Source organism: Acinonyx jubatus, chromosome B2, assembly GCF_027475565.1.
Source record: "Acinonyx jubatus isolate Ajub_Pintada_27869175 chromosome B2, VMU_Ajub_asm_v1.0, whole genome shotgun sequence".
Classification (NCBI taxonomy): Eukaryota; Metazoa; Chordata; class Mammalia; order Carnivora; family Felidae; genus Acinonyx; species Acinonyx jubatus.
In genome coordinates this window covers 64448056-64471323 of record NC_069385.1, presented here as the reverse complement: position 1 = coordinate 64471323, position 23268 = coordinate 64448056, and the positions used below count along the sequence as shown (strand labels likewise).

Here is a 23268-nt window from a genome sequence, read left to right as displayed (position 1 = left end):
TGTTTGAAAACCTATACTTTTGCATGTATGGTTTGATATCTTTCATAAATTTTAGAAAATATTCACTCGTATGTCTTCCCAGATTGTTTCTGCCCCATTCTCTCTGTCCTCTCTGCCAAAAACTTCAATTGCATACATCTTAACTGCATGTCACATGCACAGTATTCTCTTTTCCATTGTTGCATCTTTTACATCTTGTTTCTCTTTGTTTCACTCTAGGTATTTCTTCTAACCTATCTTCCAGTTCAATTTTTTGTAAACGCATCCAATTTGCTGTTAAAGCCAAGCCCCTCATAATTAATTTTATTTATTTTGGTTTTCAATTTTAAATTTCCATTCAGGTCTCTCATAATTTCTAGTCCTCTAGTTAAATATGTCAACTTGTCATTGAATATCTTAAAATATTATCACAGTGATTTTAAAATCTGTGTCTGCCAACTTTAACATCGGCATTTCTTTTGGACATGTTTAGGTTTTTGTTGGTTTTTAATTAGTTACTTTTATTTTTATGTTTTGTTATTTTTTACTGAGTGTTGAAAACTATATGTAGAAATATCTAGAGGTCATTTGAAGGTAATAATAATTTTTTCTTCATCCAAAATTGATTTGCATTTTCTCAGCCAAGAATAAGTCTAGGAGGATATCCTCTTAAACCAATCACAGATGAAATCGATTTAAAGAGCATCTGCGTGGTTTAGTCAGTTAAACTTCCGACTCTTGGTTTTGGCTCAGGTCATGACCTCATGATGGTTCGCGGGTTCGAGCCTCACATGGGCATCCACACTGACAGTGTGGACAGTGCAGAGCCTGCTTGGGGTTCTCTCTCTCTCTCCCTCTCTGCCCCTCCCCAGCGTGGTCTCTCTCTCTCTCTCTCTCTCTCTCTCTCTCTCTCTCTCTCTCGCTCAAAATAAATAAATAAATTTAAAAAAATGATTTTGAAGTTGAGGTCAGGCCTTCCAAGAGCTAGTCTATGCTATTTTTACCCTTACTCCTAAGGTATAGTCCTTCAGGGCTTCAACTGAAAGCCTAGTTTGTTTGTGGGTACACTTCCTTATTGCCCCAATTCCAATATTTGTTCTGCTAATACTGTGAGGTTGACAGAAGTTCTGCTGAGTTTCCTAGGCTTTCAGTCACTGCTTTCAAGTTGGCAAGTGCATTGAGGGAAAAAAGCAAGGCCAAATTGTCTGACACACACCTCCCTGTTCTTTCCTTTTCTACGTGTCTTAAACTGTCAAGTCCTCTCTACAAAGGTAGCTGTGCAGTGCCTGCAATCAGGTTTTTGGTTCTTATTTTTATAACTCTTGTATATGTTTTACAAATCTGTTTAGTTGTTCTTCATTTGTCCGAATAAGCTAGCTCACCATTTCTGGAAGCAAAACTCTTTAAAATAGCATATTATTAAAAGCTAATAAGGCAAAAAATGTTCTGGAACCTGAAAGAGTATCAGAAAGTATTGTCTAAGGAAACTTAGATATGTTAAGTAGGAGACAAAAAGTTAGAGAAATCTTATAGAAGAAGAATAGAAGTTTAAGAGATGCAAATGATGATCCCTAAAAAACAAATATGAAATACTGAACTTATAAAAACAAGAATTCCAAGATAAGATCAATAGAGGAGAAGGAACTGTTAAAAAGCATGAAGCCAATCAAGGAACAGTCTTCTTCACCAAAGAAAAACCTGAGTCTACAAATCAAAATATTAAAAAGCTCAGTTCTAGAAAAATCAATGAGAAAAATGTATATTTAGATGTATTCTGATAAAATGTCTGAACTTGGAGACTGGGAAAAAAGAAAAAAGAAAAACCTTATATGCACAAAGAGAGTGAATCTTTGTTTATGGCATGGGAAGAATGATTATATTTCATGAAGTTACCACTCATTGTTTCCTTACATAAAAGACACTAAAATTTAGGTTCATTTGCATCTCTACAATAATAAAAGCCTATACTTTTAAATTGGCATCTAAGTACATCCAAAATTTCTTATGATTGATTACTGCTTGGTATCAACTTAGTGGTTGTGTTTGGAAAGAGTTATCAACTTCTTTGTTAAGTTCATTGTGGGAAGTTTAGGGATAATGGCTTCATCCACCACAATATATGATGATTTCATATTGTTCTCAATTTCCTCACAATGCCATGTACTTACATTCTGCTATGATTGTGCTTCACACATCCAGGTTGCAAAGAGAAATATACTTCAAAAAAATTTTTTAAGATAAATGAGGACACTTCAGTAAGATAAAGAAGAACACGTAAAATAATAAAAGGTAACAACTGAGGACACTTTTTTGAAAAGGGAACTCATTTTGATTGGTAATTAAAAAAGCAAAGTCCTATGTTTATAAATTAACATGCATAAAGCCCAATTTCAGCAAAAATTTTAATTGATGGAGCTGAGTTTGGTTGGTTGGCAATTAATTAAAGTGGAGGAATGAAGAAATGGTTTATGAGGTGGTAAATGTTATTTTTTAAAAAACAGCTATATGGACCCCCATAAAAATAGTAAACTATCACACAGCCCTACTCCTGTCTGACAGACTTGCAAAGCTATGGGAGTAGATGGAGTGAGCATATGTTTTTAACACCATGGCATACTCCACTTTGCTTCATCCACCATACCAATCTAATAACAGTTATTTCCTAGAATACATAAAACACCAAATTTTCCATATACTCTTTGCATATTTTCTTTTTTCTAGGTAATATCTCTCCTCCCCACCCCCCCCCCACACACACACATACACACAATGTACAAAGATATATACAGAACGGGGATTCTGCTGATTCCTTTGTAAATATATATGACAACAAAGATTCAGCAATATTTTCCCAAGTCTTCAGAGCAACGGCATTCCAGTAAAACAAACCATCATTTACTGACTAAGATAAACTTAGGCAAGGAATACTCTAGGAGGATGTAACCCTAATTCAAGAAATCTCACTGTAAATAATTTGTATTAAAAAGGCTAGGAAATAATACTAAAAATAAAGCCTAAATGAGAGGAAGGTTGAAACATCATTGTGTAGGCTTAAGAGCATAATAACTAAGCACAAGGCTGGAATGAAAACTGCTTAGGTTTGAATTTCAGTTCTGCAGTAAACTTTGTCTCATTTTGACATTGTTCATTAGAGAAAAGGAGCTTCAAATATGGCATAAAAGTCAAAAATAACCATTAGCATAATAAAAATAGAAAGTAGACTTCCCAATTCACCAGAAGAGAAAAACAAGCCAACACACTGAGTCCAAATTGGAATACAGGAAAGAAAAAAAGAGAGAGACTAGCAAGTCTGAAGAACGTAAAAGCATAAAACAAGTAAGTCACTACAAGGTATTTTCCTCATCTCCGTTCCACTCCCCCCACCCTATGTTCCATTCTTGACTTCTAGAAAATGCCAAGTCCCTTCTGGCTTCCTGTTACATATGTAAGCAAGGAGAAGAAAAGCAGACATTTGGTGTTGCAACTAAAACTAGAGAAAGAAACCAAGGTGTTCCTAGCATAATAGTGTATGGGACATATGTACTATAATATGTCTGAGTAATGTTCGATTGCGTTGTAGCTTCCTCTCCCACACAATCCAAAGTGCAGTTGCCCCCACCCGCAGAATCCCAACCCTAACTAAAATAGAAACAGACAGAACTGAATAATAATTCCTCTGAAACTGGGTGGAAAACCGGGGCTAGTGGTGGCTGGGAAGTATGAAGAGAAAGCAGAGGTCAAAAGAAACAAAGGTTTTGAATTTCCCTGTAACTATGAGACAGGAAGCCTCATAAGGCAGCTCCATAGCTGAACCTGAAGAGCTGGAGGCATGAGATGAATAGGGTAGGGGATCCATCCCTAGATTCCCATGGACTCTGTAGGTTGGAGTGTATGACTCAAGACAGAAGTGCTACTCCATGCATTACTCTGAATCCTATGAGCATTTGGTCAGCTAAGAGTAAAAGCATTTAATATTTAAAAGTTACACCCCTTCTAGCTACTAGAAAGGGCACAAGAGTCTCAAACATACACAAATGTAACATTTTTCTGATAAATTAGCATGTACCTTTGTGGAGAATATCTTCTTTCAGTTACCTACAGTGCTCTGGAGACAGTTTGCCTTCTTAGTAACTATGTACCCCCAATACTAACACATAGTCCCCTGACCTCTTTTTCAAATGTTCAACAATTGGTCATTCATCTCCAGCGAGTAGAGAGTCTTCCAGTAGCCAGGGAAACCAGCTTAGAGAGTCCAGCTCTTTGGGATGTTAAATGGTCTGCCATCCATCTTAAAAGGCTCCTTTGGGTCAGCTTGACCTGCCCTGAATTCCAGATACTTCTTTTCTGTATTAGCAACAAATCTCTATCCATAAGAAGACACAACTAAACATGATGCTAAGGCCTTGATGTTTTAATTTTTCTTCACTTTTATTGGCCTCCACAATGTCAAGGAAACCAATAGAGAATGCATACTTATGTGATGTTGTCTCTATATAAGGCTCTCCACAACAGGCAACATCATTGGTCCCTACAAATCACAGTTTCAAATCATATATCCTAGACACAGCTACAGTTTGCTCTGGAGTTGTCAAAAATCAAATGTTTTTGAATCTATGTTATTTAAGTTTTAAGATCTATTCATCATAACTAAATGCAATTTGGCATTCTGGACTGGATCCTGAAGCAGAAAAAGAACATTAGTGAAAAAGCTGGTGAAATCTGAATGAAGTCTACGATGCAGTTAAAGTGAAGAATCATTAGTTTTTTGATAAATGTACCATGAATTATCAGCAGTTAACTTTAGAGGAAATTGGGTAAGGGATATATAAGAGCTCTCTGTATTATCTTTGTCTTTCATTTTTCAGTAAATCTAAGATTATTCCAAATTAAAAGCTTATTTTTAAAAAACCTCTTTACTCACCAGGTCCAAGGAGTAGGGATTTGGAGCCCTGGAGGGCAACTGTAGAAAACAGCTAAAATAAGCCACTGCCTTATATATAATAACCAAAGTCTTTGGAGGAAAGATGGCAGCCAGCAGTAGTGGCAGCTCTTCAGTCAGGTTCTTCTGAGGAAGACCCACACTTAGTCTACACTTAAATTTCATGTAGACATTTTATGGTATTTTGTTTTATTAAATTAATCAACCTTCTTCTAGTAATGGAGACTGTGACTTTTTTTAACATACAAATATCCTTAAGGGGCAAAATCAACACAATAATCCAGAAGGATAAGCCCTATTCACCAGGTTTCAGTCATGAATGAGATCTCTCACAATCATCTTATGCCCACTAATAGGACTACCAGGCACGGCCAATATAACAGAAAGATCAAATCTGTCTGTAAAGAAATAAGTGTAAATGGGTTAAATTCCCTCATTCAGTCACAAAAATGCTTGATTTGGGAGAAGAAACAATAACAAACTAAATACATCTTATAAGGAATATAACCATATGGAGGGACTTCTGGATGAAAATGACATAATGATTTCATACTTTGAAAACTGTCTCAGGGTGCCTGGGTGGCCCAGTCGGTTGAGCGTCCAACTTCGGCTCAGGTCATGATCTCACAGTTCATGAGTTCGAGCCCCACATCGCACTCTGTGCTGACAGCTCCAAGCCTGGAGCCTGCTTTGGATTCTGTGTCTCCCTCTCTCTCTCTCCTGCTCGCACTCTCTCTCTCTCTCAAAATAGATAAACATTAAAAAGATTTTTTTAATGTTTCTGTTTCAGAGATAAATGAAAGAAAAGTAATATAAAAAGAGAATATCAAACAACCTAACAGTTAAACTGACAGACTAGAAATGGGTAGAAAAGCAAATAGTGTGTGGGGACTGAATCCACACAATGGCTGGCCTTTGGGCCAGAAGCTGATAGTGGGGACAAAGGAAGCTCAAAAATTCCATATAAAACTAATGACAGTCTCACTTTTTGAAGCCAGGGTCTATGTTTTGGCTATACCAAGTCCTGAAAGAAAGCTTAAAAATAATAAATATATATATTATTGTAGAATGCTGCCTGGGATTATAGTCCAAATTAGGGAGGCAGAGGATTTTGAACAGCTTCTAAACCAGGACCTAAAACCAGGAAACTTCCTCTCCCCTCCACCACCCCAACTCTGCATTCACCATCCCCACCATCATCATTAAAAAAAGTATATGACCTGGTTCTATATTGGGACAAATGGGTTGACTGAAGGCAAAACCAAAACCACTCCTCAGAGATGAATAACAAATAAGAGAAAAAAAACCTTCCTACATTCAAGGGGAGAGGATTATACAGGGCATATGCACCAAGGGATGAAAATCTTGAGGGTTGTCTTAGAATTCTGCTCATTACATATGTATTATAGAATATTTGGGGATGGAGGTACATGTAACCGTTTAAATTAAGATGCTGGAAATAGAAAATATAGCAACTGGAATGAGAAGAGATAAACTTCACTGTGTACACAAATTGAGAAACTCACTAGAATGCAGAGCATAATCACAGATACTTATAAAAACACAAAAGATTAAGATTAAAACTTACTTATGAGTTGATAATAGAGGGTTTACTTAAAAACTTTAAACAATATTAATCATATGGTAAGGAATTTTAAACAGAAAATTAAACCATAACAAGGTCCTTGTAGTAAAGAGAAATATGAAATAATGAATAAATGTAGATGGCATTCTAACTAATATGAACATTAATTTTAAACCATAGAATAACACAGTCCTTGCAATCTGACAGACTATATAAGCAGAAAAAAATTCTAAGTACAAAACACCTAGAAATGATGGATAAAATTTAAAGTAGAAACTCATTAGTGGACTATAGACAGTGAGGATAAGATGACAGACCCTGGCATAGAAATTTAAAAGAAGTATGATGACTTAAGGAGATAATATTCAAATAAAACTACTATGTGCAAATTGTTTAGCCATCTCTAGCCATTCCTCTTGGTAGAGCCCAGAGAGCATTGCCTTCACCAAGGTATTAACAAATGCAGTGCTGTGGAGAAGACCAACATCCTCAAAAAGCTTTATGGTGGCTGTTCTCTATAAGCTAGAGATGACAGTTGCAGATGCCATCATAAAACTGGGCTCCCTAGTTTCATTTCCAGATGGATAGAGACCAGGTGGCACTGTTTAATCACTGGAGACTTGCTGTGTGCAATTACTATAATAAGCCAATGGGGTGGAGCAGTAATCAAAGTCTTTTAACCTAAAATGATCTCTGGTGGTGGGTAATTGAGTATGAAAATCCTGAGGAATAAAAAAATGGGTGTCCATTAAAATACTGTTTGACACATAAAAGTGAAAAAAATTCCAGATCTAGTGGCAGAAACTTGATGTGAGTCACTATAGTAGGGATAAAAGACCACTTAAGTTCTCAGACCCAGAGTCCCTTGATTAGGGTCTTGAGTTAGACCCTGCACATGGCCACACATATTTACTAAAACATTTCCTCCAAGCCTTCCTCAGAGGGACATGTGGCCATTCACCAGGGTGACTGTGCACTGGAGAAAGGGAAATACTCATTCAGGAATTAACAGATACTACTCTGAACTCATTATTTACCCCTAAAGCCTAGAATTCCACTATGGTCAGACCGTCAGAAGGGCCTCTGGAGGTAAGATAATAGATGGAGGTTTGGGCTGAGTCCATCTCACGATTGATCCCACTGGGACTGAAGACCCATTTTGTGGTTATTTTCCTCCAATATGGAGTGTCTAAACATTGGTTCTGTAACCCCTGTTGTAAGGGTCATTATGGTAAAAGCCCCTTTACATTCCCCCCATTATTGAAAACAATAACTATATCTCTGAATGGTGCAGAGATTAGTGCGGCCATCAGACACATGAAAAATGCAGAAGTGCTGATTCTATCTTATTCTCTTTGTATGCACCTATTTAGCTAGTGCAAAAGCCAGATGTATGCTCAGGGATACCAATGCATTATCATAAAATTAATTAGGTTGTGACACCAATTGCAGCTGCTGTTCCCAATGTGGCACATCACTGGAGCAAATCATCACGGCCCTTGGCACCTTTTATGCAGTCACTGACCCAGCAAACATTTTCTTTCTTACACCAGGTAATAGAGAAAATTAGAAGTGATTCACCTTCACTCTTTTACCTCAAGGCTATATGAGCTCTTGGCTGTCAGTTTTATGTCCTAGAGGAAACTTGATTGCTTTGATATTCCACAGAACACCATCCTGGTTCATTACATTGATGGCAATATGGTAATCAGACCTGGTAATCAGGAAGTAGTAAAAGATACTTTTGAAATGCACATGCATGCCCAAAGAGAGGTAAGCCAAACCCCCTGAAAGTTCAGAGATCTAACCACATAGATAACGTTTCTGGATGAGCAGTGGTCTGTGACAGATCTCCACTTGGCACTCACACCATGAAGAAAGAGGCACAGTGCTTGGTAGATTTTTTTCAGATTTTTGAGAGAATGTATACCATATTTGGATGTGCTGCCCCAACCCATTTCAAGCTAATATATAAAGCTGCCAGTTCCAAGTAGGTTCCAGAGTAAGACAGGCCTCAACATTGGGTACAAGCTGTGGTATAAGTGGCACAGCCGTTTAGGCTTTATGACCAAATAGATTCAATGGTATTTGAAGTGACTTTGGCAGACAGAATACCAAATAGGAGAATCACAACACATATTTTAGAATTTGGGTGTATGGCTATGCTCTTTCCAACACCAGCCCTCATTTGAAAAGCAGGTCTTGGCTTGGAACCGAGTCTGGCAGAGATACAAGATACCATGTGATTCTGTGACCGGGGCTGCCCATCATGAATTAGGCCTTATTTGTTGTGCTAAATTATGAAGTTGGACATGTACAGCAGCATTCTATTCTTTAAATGGAACACTCAAGATTAGGTTCAAGATGGTCTTCATAGCAAAGTAAATTGCACGAATCAGTGAATCACTAACAGCTACGGGGTAATGGCTATAGGTTGCCTAGCTAGTCAGGGACCTTTAGAAAGGTGAAGATTGATGACAAGATCTGAGAAAAAGGTACATCAATGGATGCGGTGGCCATGAAAATACATGCTCAGCTCTCCACTTTAGGAAGCATAATTGATTGATGGCTCAAGCTATTACTTTTCTGCATCTACCACCACATTCCTGCCCAGGCCACAGTTCCCATGAGCAGCACTGAACCAATGACTTTCAAATGGGCTTATGGATACAGACCCGTTCCTGGAACAGAACCTTTTCAGTGGAATACTTTGACTCAAGGACTCTCCATCAGTCTGCCCAAATTTTCTGCAATTACATTTCAATCTGAAGCACTTTATACACATTGCCTCTTCCTTGTCACTCTCTTTCAGAGACATCAGGCCTTAACTGTCTCTAGTCCCCTCCTCTTTTTCCTTCATGGATATATTTCCCCAATAAATCTCTTGCATATTGTAGGAGGCTATATTTTAATGTTTTGATATTCAAGATATCAGTTCGTAATCCCTGAAATCTGTAAATGTACCTTATTTGGAAAAAGGGTCTTTGCAACTATGATTAGTTAAGGATTTGGAGATTATTGATTGATTACCTTGGTGAGCCCAAATGCTATTACACATGTCCCTTTAAGAGAAAGGATGAGCAAGATTTGACATAAACACAAGCAGAGGAGAATGCAATGTGAAGATTAGCAGTGAGAGAGATCTGAAGATGTTGGTGATGCAAAGGTATGGCAGAACCCAGAAGCTGGAAGAGGCAAAGAACAGATGCTCCCCCAGAGCCTCTGGAGGGATTGTGGTTCTGCTGACAGCTTGATTTCAGCCCAAAAAAACTGGATCTCAGAACTTCTGGCTTCCAGAACTGTGAAAGAATAAATGTGCACTTTTAAAACTACTAAATTTATGGTAATTTGTTAGAACAGCCAGAGGGAATTAATACACATCTCTAATTCTGTCCTGGAACCTGCTTCTTGAGGACCTGAACAAACATGGTTGGTGCCACTTGTGATCCAAGAAAAGAGGCAATACGGTGGGTTTGGGGGACGAGGTCTCTCACTGCTCAGCAACTCAAAGATGATGCCATCCTGCATAGTATATGGGACATGGATAGTCCCTGGCACAAGCCATCCCAACTGCTAACAGTCATCAATAGTGACCTGAAACGCATTTGGAAGATAAAGAGGAAAAATACTTACAAACACAGCAGAGTTGGTTGATTACACGTAAATTGTATTGCTAACTACAAAGGAATAACAAGAAACTAAGTGCTGTGAGAAAGCAGTTAAAAGCTAAGTGTTAAGTGTGAGAATCACTGGCCTGTTTAATAGCTTACAATGTGCAAAAGACACATCTGAACAGCAAATCAAAGCTCTGAAAGTTAAAGTCTCAGAGCTCCACAGATGATTAAATACTCAGTCAAGGAAGGTCTGTTGTCCTAAGGTCAGGGCCCGGGGTAGAACAACATGGGACTTTGACCTGCAGGTCCCTGTGCCAGAAAATGCTGCAGAGGCCTCTCCGCAGCAAAGCTGCAAGTACCCCTCTCAGAAACTGCCTGTACTTCCTCTCCTGGTTGCCAGACTGAGGGCTAGGATTACATCCTGGCATAACCTGTGTGGGTCCACTCTGGGCATGACAAAGGAAACAGACTATACACCCAAGGAGCTGCAAGAATTATCTGCCTTACACCAGCAGGAGCCAGGAAAGTGAATCTGGTATTAAATCCAGAGGGAGCTTAATAGGTGGGGCTGGAATATAAGACTGGATAAAAAAAGGATTTATTTACTTGGGGCACTTTTTCAGAGCATGAGAGCTAACAAGCTGGCAGGAACTTCAGGGAGTATACTCCATTTGTTGCCAGAGTGGCTCCTGGAAGTCTAAGGAAAATGATGGGCCCTGCTGAATGAGGTGGTAATGTCTGACTTGTCTGACAGCTAGTAAAGATTAAAGAGGCTGAGGGGTGGGTGAGCTGGAATGAAATTCTTAGGTAAGGCTGGAATACTCATCAGAGGATTACGTTCCACTGGAAGGACAGGACACCAAATAACATAGCATTCAGCAAGGCCATAAGGAATGCACTGGTGAGAAGAATGCCAGCATGACTGAGAAGCTGTATGGGTACAGAGAGGGTAGGTGGCCCTCTCTGCAGGCCAGGGCTGACTAAAGGAGAGGCAGACCCAGAGCTAGGTTTGTTAATATCTGTGGAGATGAGAGTCCACAGGGTGGTGCTTGGTACTAGAAGGCAGGAAGCCACCATCAGCTGAACAACTAGCAAGGCCAGAGGGACAACCTAGGGGCTTTGACCTGCAGGGAATTTTTAAAAGAGCTTCTCACCTCTAGGGACAAAACAGACTTGCAGCCAACAGTGGTACTACTTAACTTCTATAACCAGGTACAAAGGTGAGAATGGAAGAGCAGGAAGGTGAGGGTGCTCAGTCCAATAAAAAGTCACAATCCCACTTAGACCCCAAACCTGAGCCAGTTTTCAGATCCAGAACACATTAACTAAAGAGATGGACTTCATCACTCCAGCTTTAAAGAAACCGAAGCACAGACAAGATAAACGGCATTCCAAAAATCATATAGCTAGTACGTCATGGACTAAACCAGGGAACTACATTTGGCAACACTTCTGACAAGGTGTTAATATGTGAAGGAATAAAGTAGGTAAGTACAAAAAATGTGCAAAGCGGGCACCTAGGTGGCTCAATCGGTTGAGCGTCTGCCTTCAGCTCTGGTAATGATCTCAGGTTCGTGAGTTCGAGCCCCACGTCGGGCTCTGTGCTGACACCTCAGAGCCTGGAGCCTGCTTTGGATTCTGTGTCTCCCTCTCTGTCTCTACCCCTCCCCCACTCACGCTCTGCCTCTCAAAAAGAAAGAAATGTAATAAAAAAAATTTTTTTAATGTGCAAAGGAATACAAATTATTAATAAATATATTAAAAATTTGGCAAAGGAACGAACATAAAACAATTTGTCAGCATATTAAACTTCATCAATTAATAGTTTTGAATAATAATATGCTGAACTAAAATTCGGGAGTATATAAACTGGCACATCATTTCTGGAGGTAATTTTCACCACATTTATAAAACATTTAAACTTTGGGAATCTTGATTTCTACAAATTACACACTTAGGAATTTATTATACACAAATCATCTGACACAAGTATAAAAGTTTATTTATAAGGATGATAATTGAGCATAAAATATAACTGGAAAATTAGAAAAAAAATCCTTAATGTTTAACAAAAGGTTGGTAATAACACTACACTATAATCATAATAGAATAATATAAAGTCATTAAAATTATATTATTAAATAATATTCAATGACATTGAAATGTTCACAAAACATTGCTAGGTATGAAATTTAAAAGAATTTTCATACTGGTGTGCAAGTGATTTTACCCAATGAATATGTGAAAATTTTAAAAGTCCATAGAATTGGTGGGACTAGACCTCAGAGATCAATTACAGCAACACCCTCATTTTTTGATAAATCTAGTGAAACCCAGAAAAGTTAATATTTTAAAATAGAAACAAAAGAAATAGATTGGGAGCAATTTGGTATCCAAAACAAAAAATGTGTGTGTGTGTGTGTGTGTGTGTGTGTGTGTGTACAAAAGAATTATAAAAGTTTATGCCAAAGCGTTACTGGTGCTCATTTATATGTGGGGTATGTGGGTAAATAATCATTTCACATATTGTTTGTTTCTATTTCCATTATTTTTCCAATGAACATGTAGAAACAAACAAGAAATGTTGCTTTAAAAAATTTTTTCAAAGAACTGATGTGTGATAAAAAGCTCACTGTATCAAAATGCTTCTCAAGATCTGCCTGTATGTACCTGAGAGTTCTTGAGTGGGCATTCATTAGCATTCACACAAATCCTTTAAGCTCAAAATTACCTTGGTCAGGATGCAATCTAATATTCCTTTAAGATCTAAAACAATAATCCCCTTGCATGAGCACAGGACTAGATTATATGAACACCGAAAGTACACGAATAAAATTGAACAGTGAAGCAATAAGACCCATGTGATGTATTTAGCTGTATATATAGCTGTTATTTTGTTGTTGCTCAAAAAGTAAACCTAAGTTAAGATCAAGTCACCAGAGTACTATAACTTTTTTTTTCATAACCAAACTAAATTTTGAATTTTCCCTCCTTATGTTGGATCTATTACGAGCACAGATTTCCAGTTTTCCCCCATGGCACTTACTAGTTAGTTCTTCCCCATCATCATCAGTATAATTTCACACTGACACTGCACTGACACATTAGAAAAACCAGGACCTGGAGTTCCAGCACCACTGACTCCCACCTCACACCCTGGTATTGACATTATATGGGTTTATACCCCCTCAGTGTTCTCCCAGACCCATCACTACAATCAGAAATCTTCAAGGAGTTAGTAACCAGACCACCCCCTGACAGAGCGGGGTGACCTTTGTCACCCTGACCCAGGAGTTTCGGGTAATAGAGGGCTTGAAGGCCCTAGGAATAGTAGAGAATGAGGCCATAGCTTACCCAGAGTGTCTGTTCAGTAAGTGTGGGCAGTTGCAGGTGGCAAGAGAAAAAAGAATGAGTAATGATTCTGCATTTCTGGCACTTGAGAATTTAAGGACTGAGAGATCAGAAAAGAGACTTGACTTAATGAATACAGAAGACAGGAGCTAGCCAGGGACTTTACTTCTTTTTTTTAGTTAGTTAACATACAGTGTAATATTGGCTTCAAGAGTAGAATTTAGTGATTCATCACTTACCTATAATACCCAGTGCTCATCTCAAGTGCCTTCCTTACCCACCAGGGACCTTCCTTCTAATCCAGACGCCAGGGCATTTAAAGGCCAACAGTGGTTTTACTTTCAGAGTCAGCCTTAAACCCAATTTAATCCAAGAAGAAAGAGGCTACTTTGCCAAAAAAAAAAAAAAAAAAAAGTTTCTAACCATTCATGCCTAAGATTATTTTACGTACTCAAAGAAAATCTTCATTGCCCAATGAAAGAAACACAATAAAATACTAATACCAGGAAAACTTCATCCAAAGAGTAAGTGGAAATTGTATATAGATTAATAGAATTGTAGGGCTGGACTTCCAAGATCAATTATAGCAACATCCTTACTTTATGATGAGTCCATTGCAACCCAGAGAAGGTACGTTATGAAGAGTAGAAGTAGATTGTGCAATAGTTTATTAAATCCCAAAACACTGGAGCCAGAAGTAAACTTGAAATTTTAAAGATTGCTATAAGACAAAAATAATAAATGCAATTTTTGTGTACTGACACTTTAACTTAATTGAACTTGTAACTCTGCAAACATCATTGAAAAACAAGGGTTTAGAGAACTGTAAAATGATAGACTCCAGTAGATTATTAGAAAAATTTAAGATTGAGATTATGACATAGCCTAAAGACCTTTGGACAGGGGTCAGAAGATATGGCCTCCCTTCCTATTCCACTGACCCACTGTATGGTCCTTGAAAAGTCAAGGGACCTCTTAGGTGCTCCTCCAGTCCTTTGAATGTAAGAAAGAGCTGAATACTTGATCTGTAAAGCCTAAATTCCACACAATATAATGAAAATCACATTTCCTGCACATTGCAAATTTCTTGAGGATTCTGTCTACTAATACTAGACTTCCTACACCTTTGGTCTTATCCACCAAGAAACTCTTAAGATTCTCAAATAAACAAAAAAATTAGATCATTCAATCAATATATCAATACTATTACTTCTTTATCAAAATTGCCTTAGATCTCATATAGCAGGTCCTAAAGTGATGCACAATATAAATCTCTGTTACCAACTTAATAAATACTATAGAATGATAACATTCTAATAAAAATGATGAACTGGGTCTCACAAGAAGGAGACAGCAACAAAAATACAATAAGCACTTATCCCCATGAATGATGAACTTATAAATTACAGAACTGGCCTGGGAAAGCCTGAGAAAATTTTCATAACTGAAGATTAAAATCAGTATTTTTAAAAAATTCCTTTTGTTATTAAAACTGATAAGAAAAAATTCTAATCAACACTGATATTAAGCAAAATTCTATGTACTAGCTCTTCAAATTCCTACTCAATTAAAGCATTATATATTTTAATAAATCACACCTTCTGTTTAAATTACATAACCATATATGGATGATTTTTAATCATTAGAAGATGATTTTTAATTATTCTCTTGAACCTCCATGACAAATTATTCAAAAAGTTGGTTTTCAGAGACTTGACGTTCCCAAATGCTGCACCCTCCCTTCCTCACCCTCTTTCTAAGAGTTTAGGAGACTCATAATAGAGTGGTTGGTGCATTGCCTGTTAAACTAATACCTTCTACTCCAGAAACAAGAATGCACAGAAGTTAACCTCTGACCCACAGATTAAGTACAGGTCTAAACGTAAAGGATTTTTTTCCTAAGATTATTGGAAAGAAAAAGTCTATTCATATCGTTTCTTTAAAGAGTGAATATTATTCATTAAAATTCTCAACCATCTGGAAAAAATAATTGAAGAAGTTCTGAGGGCTTTAAAAAAATCAAGTTTTGGGAAAGACAGTGATGGAATTCTCTTTCTTGCTAATTTATCCACCAATATTAGAGTATCAAACACATTCATTTCCATCAAACACCTGGCCTCCCTGACATTTGGCGCTCTCCCAGACATCTATCAAGAAATAGTTCCGATTTTTCAGCTTTCAGTTTATGGTTTCAAGGAAAGATCCTGACATTGATTTTTGCATATGACTCTGATTGACTCCAGTGGGAGTCCTGCACACAATTTGGTAGTACAAAATGATCCCTAGCCTAGCAGTCTATGCCCTTTCCATAAAGATATTTTATAGTTTCTAATTCCCAACTTTTTTATTTTCTAAATCATTTTCTCAGATCTTTAGAGCTTTCTCCTTATCTCCTATAATGTCTTTAAGCATAAAGTTCAAACCTTGGGTAAACTATTTTTTGCTTTAATCTTAAATATTTCTTGAACACACAGTCACTATGGCCTCAGGTGCCTAGAAAATACAAACACCATCACTGACATTGACTTCCCAAAAGAAAAATTATAAACTGTAATAATCTTAACTCACAGTTTATAGCAGTGCTGTTAGTGAGAGCAAGTAGTCATATACTTTTGTTCTGTTCCCAATAGGGATGAATATGACTTGTATTTTTCACAGGAGTTTGTCACTTAGGAGGAGTTCTGCTTCAAGTAACAAAATATGTGAATTAAAGTGGTTTGAACATTATGGACATTTTAGTAGCTCACTAATCAAGACTCTTTGAAGTAGAAGTTTCAGAGTTCATTACTATAGCTGCTCAAAACTGTCAGGGCTCTGAACTGTCTTCTCTGCTACTTCATTGGCTCTCCCCTCATGGTCACAAAATGGCTGTCACACCTCCAAGTGTCTTGCCGTCACACTACGTCTCCCAAGGCATAAAAGAAGAGTGTGGGCTTCCCTTCACTGTTTATTACCTAAAGCTAGGGGGCATGAGTGGAATTCCACCTTCTCTGCTCACATCTCATCATATACCTGAACAAAATCAGATATTTGTTTGCAATGGAGGAACAAATACAGGACAGCCAGATAGTAGTATCTACACCTGGAACTCTTTGCTCCACCCCAACAGAAGTCACATTTATCAGTTATCTTGTATGATGACTCTTGGGATAGTCACATGTGTACAGAAAGTTCCTGATAAAGATACAGAGCATGTATGTATAATGCCCAGGCACTCATCATACTTTTTCTCCAATCAAGGACCCCATTTTTTAAATAAGGCAAGCATAGTCTAAGATGTTGAGATGATTTATGGAATGCTTCAAGGATACCTAATTGTCTTCACTTTATCAATAACCCTAGCATTAGTATGTATTTTATTTAACTATGTAGCCATTTATATAAATGCCAATTGTACAGACTTTGAAAAAATATTCAATACACTTGCAATGAGTGAACTGTATAGTATGTGAATTACACCTTAAAAAGCTGCACACATACAAACATACACACACACACACACACACACACACACACACTCACTCACTCAAAAAGAAAAAACAAAGGTAATTCAGCTTTTACATTGGTGTTGTCTTGAGATCATTTCTCTTGAAGCCAGCCATCACGTGAGAAAGCCCAGGACTGATGGAAAGGCTATGTATGGATGCTCCAACAAAAGCCCCTGCTGGGCCCTTGGCTGACAGCCAGCATCAACTGTCAGACTCTAGAGTGAGCAAGCTTCCAGATGATTCCAGCCCCAGCTTAGGCTTCAGACATTATGGAGCAGAAACAATTCATCGCTGTCGTACTCTATCTGAATTCCTGACCCTCAGAAGCCATGAGAAATAATAAGTGATGATTGTTGCATTGAGCCACAAAGTTTTGGAGTCATTTGTTTCATCGATAGGTAACTAATACTGGCACTGATGAAACCCACAACACCAGTGAAGGTAAAATAATGACTATGACAAGTTGTAAAATGAAGGTGTCTAAAGGAGTAAGCATATATAATTAGGGGGTGAATGTATTTTTCACAGTAAATCTGCAAAAATTCATGGAGTCAGGAATGGCTTTCAGCTCTGATATGCTCAGCAAGTGGGCACTCACTAAAGTCAATAACTAAAATGACTTTGTTAGAGAGTATGGAAAGGTAACTATAAGAATAGACTTAGACAAATCTCCCAGGTTGGTAGCCCCACTCTACCACAAGTAGCTATGTGACCTTGGAAAAGTAACCTCTGTGAGCCTGTTTTCTTATGTGAAAATGGACGTTTGGGAGTATTAAATGAGATGATACACTTTAAGTACCCAGCATAGGGCCTGGCTCAATAACTATGGATTATTGCTCTTATTATCATGAAATAAGTGGAGTGATACCAATAGCATGGTCCCAAGTCATCTCTACCTCTAAATTTGCTACTTACCCCATAGATACTAGAGACAAAAAGTCTTTTGATGTCCTTCTTGTAAACGTATTTGTGAAGCTCAGCATCTTCTTTTCACATTTTATTATTTGTAATTAACTCTCAAAGTCACTTGTGGAAAATAATCAGAATCAAGAAGTTCAATTGCTTAAGGTTAAGGATGAGGTTTCCATACATTTATTTTAAGTAATTCATGAGTTTGGGTGGTAGTAAGTATGTCAGATGATGCCCTTCATGTAAAAGAGGCAGTATTGCCATGTCATTCTTTGCATGATTGTTTAACAGATGATAGATTTTCCTACATGCTATTTGCTATTTTAGAGATCAAGGGGAAGTCAGGAGTCAAAACAAAAATGATCAAAAACACAGAGATGGAAAAAAAGAGTTGATTCTTTTTCTTCCATTAAAGTCATTGCATGTTTGTGGTCTGAGACGCTCACCTGGAGCCATCAGGTTAATAGACAGCTTCAGGCAACCATGGCTTGCTACTGATAGCCAGACAGGACCCTATTAATCAGATTCATCTGATATGGACATCTTCCGTGGTACTTCACGGAATAATTTGAGAGGTGAACAAAAAGGGAGGTTGATTTCTACTAAGAAACAAGCATGTATCTGGAGCTTTGCATTCTCACTGTGTCATTCCACTACTTCAAGGACATCAGCAAAGAACTGCCATTAGAGGACATTTATAAAATAAAGAACACCTTTCTAAGATTTAATGTATAATTTTGTCTATATCTTATCTGCTTTCCTGTCCCTAGCACCTTACATGATTCCTAGATCATAAAGAGGCACTCGATAAACGTATGCTGAATTGAACTGAAGTACCAGGTCAGAAAGTAGATGCAAAACCTTCAGAAGAATACGCTGCAGAGCCTTGAGCATAAAGAAGTGATATTTCTTCCTTAAGCCCAATAAAAGTGACACCATACCTGCTGCTGTGCTTTTCTCACTCTCCCCAGGCCTTTTCCCCAGCTAGAACTATACAGTCAAGCATGGTAGATCCGTGCAAAATCTCTGGAGCGTGATGGCTGAGTTCAAACCTCTGTTCTGCCATTTTTCTAGCTGTGTTACCTTGGACAAGGTCACTTACTCTCTCTGTGCCTTAGTATTCGTTTGCAAAGTGGAATAGACCAGTGCCTACCTGTTGGAGCTATTATGAGGAATAAATCTACAAGCATACATAAAGTAAATAGATTGAAGCTGGCACACAATAGACAGACAATAAATGTTAGCTGTAATAATAGACATCCAATCTGATAGTGTCCTGGGCATGCAACCAGGGTCAGGTCCTAGTTCCTCCCCTTTGCTAAACTGGTGAGGGAGCCATACAGATGGCGCAGCAGAATATTCTCTTTGTACTCACACACTCTGAGAAGGATGGCTGGAGAGGGTCCTCTTTCCACCAAAGCTCTAGACAGTGTGGTGGAGGGAGAATCACACTGACCATCCTTAGGAAGCCCAGCTGTGAACAAAAACACAGTCTTATTTTATTCCATGGGCAGTTATTTTCCTACCAGTTTGCTTTCAATTAATGTCAAACATGTCCTAAAATTTGAACAAGTCCTTGATTTTTCTCAGCAAACTAGGCAGTTCCCCCAAATCATCACTAGCCACCTCTTTTGTACATTTTAAAATATGTACTATAAAGGCTTGAAATGCTGCCATCTAGAGACAGCTATTTCATAATGATAACCAAGGCAGTGATCTTGAAAGGCCACGAAAATAGAACTTGGCCATGCATTCTAAAAGCCATTTTAAAACTCTATAGTGTAAGTTGATTACTTACCTATTTTATGTAAGTAGGATCAAGAAAAGGGGGTAAGTAATTTAAATTAGAAACAAATAGCATCCTTTATAAGTAATATTTTTAAACCAGTTGTCCCTCACAGGCAATGTACTACCTTTATTTTTGTGACGGGAATAATCTCTTAGAACAGAGGAGGAATATACAGGAGTTAGAACTTCTTCCCTCCTGGCCTACCACCCACGTGTGGGTGTCCCAGTCCCACCTGCTGTGCCCTGATAAACCGTACACTTCAGGAGAACGGCGACCAGAGGGCGTATGCCACAGGTATTTCCTAAAGCCTCAGCTACAGGCTTTTCTGTACCTCTCTGCAAGGCTCTCTCTCTCTATCTGCACACACCTGTGGGTAAACCATTTTTAGAGTTCAGGGATTAAAATTACACATTACAGCATAGGACATAAGCAGCTAGTTAAGTTTTGTCGTTATAATTAGAAATTTCATGAGGATCAGAAGAAAATCAAAGAAAATTGTTATTTCCATCCCACAAGAAAGAATGTTTTGCTAATACTATCCATTATGCAAAAGGGAAAAAGTCCAGCCATAAATATACAGAAGTTCCCCACATCCTCCATTAATACGTGACCAATGCCTCCTTTCCGGTCTTCAAATCTCTCTCGCTGACATGACACTTCCATAAACTGTCACCATCTTTGATTATTGCTGGGCCAACTTTTTTGTTCTTTTGTTTCTTTTCATTTTTTTTTTTTACGGTTTTCATCATTAACCCCTCCTTATACTTTCATCTGTTTTTTTTTTAATTTTCTTTTAATCTTCATTTCTTTTTAAGAGAGAGAGACAGAGCATGAGCAGGAGAGGAGCAGAGAGAGAGGGAGACACAGAATCCGAAGCAGACTCCAGGCTGAGCTGTCGGCACAGAGCCCTAGGCTGAGCTATTGGCACAGAGCCCTATGTGGGGCTTGAATTCACAAACTGTGAGATCCTGACCTGAGACAAAGTCAGATGCTTAACCGACTGAGCCACCCAGGCACCCGCCCCTACGTTGATCCTCTTTGCATTCATCTACAAACTTCAGGAGTAGAATCATTCCACAATCACTTGCAACTGTCCAGCCAGCAATGAGAATGGAATGAAGCAAAGTCATGGAGATATCAGAGATATTTTCAGGTCATTTGATAGAAAGGTGTCAAATTTAGGAAAAAATATAAAGAATTTTAACTCTCAAACAGTGTTCTAGCTACAGTCCAACAGATATCTGGAAATCTAAAATGAATCAAAGTTGGCATTCCTTTCCTTAGACAGTGGACCAAGTGGCAATCCAATCTCCCAATTATCCTCAAGAAATGGCATGATTGCTACCACCCCCCCCCCAATTATTTAGTGGCTGAACTCTCATACAGTATGTAATGCATTCAGGGATGAACTATAAACTTGGATCTCCATGTTATAATAGGATAGGATTTTTTTAAGTTTTTATTTTAATTCTAGTTAGTTAACATTCAGTGTTATATTAGTTTCAAGCATACACTAGAATGATTCAATAATTCCATACATCACCCAGAGCTCATCAAAAGTGCACTCCTTGAACCCTATCATCTTTTTCACACACCCCCCCCCCACCCACCTCTCCTCTGGTAACCATAGTTTATAGGATAGGACTTGACTGCATGTGTCTAAATGCAATCACAATAAGCTATAGATTTCAATTAGGAACAGGCATCATAATAATACTGTATCACATTTGCTCTGGAAGGCTAGACCAAAGACAAGAAAAATGTAAGTACTGAGACGTGCCTCTAATTTTTCCTCCCTATCTTATCATTATTTTGCTCTGCTGCAGGCAAACTGGGGACTACTCCACTCCTGTTTTGTTTTGTTTTGGTTTTTTTTTGCATTTATTTATTTTTGAGTGAGCACAAGTGGGAGAGGGGCAGAGAGAGAATGAGACAGAATCTGAAGCAGGCTCCAGGCTCTGAACTGTCAGCACAGAGCCCCTTGTGGGGCTTGAACTCACAAACCGTGAGATCATGACCTGAGCCAAAGTCAGCCACTCAACCTACTGAGCCAACCAGGTGCCCCAGGGCAACTCTACTCTTTTGAAGAGAATACAAAGCAGGTTTTGGTTCCTTAGCAAACTCCCTACTAAATTGAGTATTTGAAGCTACTTTATAATATCTTTTATAAGTAATGCCTTTGAATGCCTTTTGTTAAAATTCTACTTCAAATAAGTAGACAAAATATGTTAGAAAAGGATTCATAAGCCATGTGAAATTGCCAAAAAGAAAAAATAAAGGAGCACAGCAAAGCATTCCTGAGATCAGAAACCTACACACACACAAACATTCACAAATGCAAGCAAAAATAGTCAGAAATAGAGTCATGCTAAGGTAAGACATCTCTAAACCTTTGAGAGATGCAGATAAAAGCCAATATGTGAATAATTGCATATCCATCCTTCATATCTATAAGTGGGAAGCTTCTATTTCATGGAAATTTAAAATTTATTCATGTGAAATCCCAGAACAAGAGGATTGAAGACAAAATAACCCTATTTCATCTCTGAATGGCTATCCTCTCCACACTCCCTAAAGGTTAGTTGAGAATAATTATCCTAGAATTTAACCATGGTGGAAATGGCCTGGCCAAGGATTTGTCCAGATTCTAACAAGCAGGATACTTTTTGCAAGAAAATTTTCCTTGATTTTTTTCAATGGTTCATCTAAAGCTAGGTTTTATGTTAAGACCAGAAGAATTCAAAAGCTATGTCTTAAAAATTACTAAGCTTTGTTCTACATATAAAATTATTTTGAAGCACACAATGATTCATTCATTTAATTCAGTAATTCTGACCATCTATAATGAAGCCAAATTGCATCAAGTTTGTAGAATTCTGGATAACATTAAGTGATCTCTGCATTTACCAAATTTAATAACACATATAATCTAAAACAATATATAAAAGCCAAAAATGAAATCAGAATTAAATGGTTTCTAATGTTTTTACCCATAATAGCACTATATAAATCATATCCGGCCTAATTATCATCAAATTTTTCCCTGAAATGATCCAACAGGTAGTATCATTATGTCATCAAATTGCAGAGTCCTATTCCATACTGCTGCCAGGGCCTCCTTTGATATCTATAGCTTTCTTGATACACAAAGGTGACATAAGCAGGCAGAGGATAATTCCTAGGAAAATTCACCGACTATGATGCCTACTAGACTCATGGGTGCAGATGATACAATATCACAAGAAAAGCTCAAAAGAATAAATTTTTCTCTAAAGTGTTTTTTTCACTTTAAACTATCTTCTCCAATTCCTTCCCAATTCAGCCTACAACCCAAGCCCCAGCTTTTTGTAATAAATAAAGCTTTTATCAAGAAAAGTAGAGGAAAAGAGCTTTTGCTATTTCTTTTTAAGAGTTCCATCTGAAGTGCTTATCTGGTGATGTACCATATTGACAATTAGCACTCCAAAGTTTCCATATTCTATACAGGTGCTGTAGATATTTTGGTACCTGAGTTATTTCATAGCAAACAAGTAAAGATAAAAATGTGCCTCCACTTTATCACAAAGAAGGTTGAAATAAGCCTGAAACCAAAATGAAATGTAGAATGAAAGCCT

The 23268-nt window shown here is 37.9% G+C and overlaps 1 long non-coding RNA gene across 4 annotated transcripts in view; it reads right to left on the bottom strand.

The window, feature by feature from the left end:
* Positions 1–23268, bottom strand: part of LOC106980081 (uncharacterized) — a 79366-nt gene that overhangs the window by 22114 nt on the left and 33984 nt on the right. For all 4 annotated transcript variants that reach the window (XR_008298462.1, XR_008298461.1, XR_008298463.1 and 1 more), the window contains one exon: positions 19241–19339. This is a non-coding gene — a long non-coding RNA (uncharacterized LOC106980081). The remainder of the gene's footprint in view (positions 1–19240; positions 19340–23268) is intronic.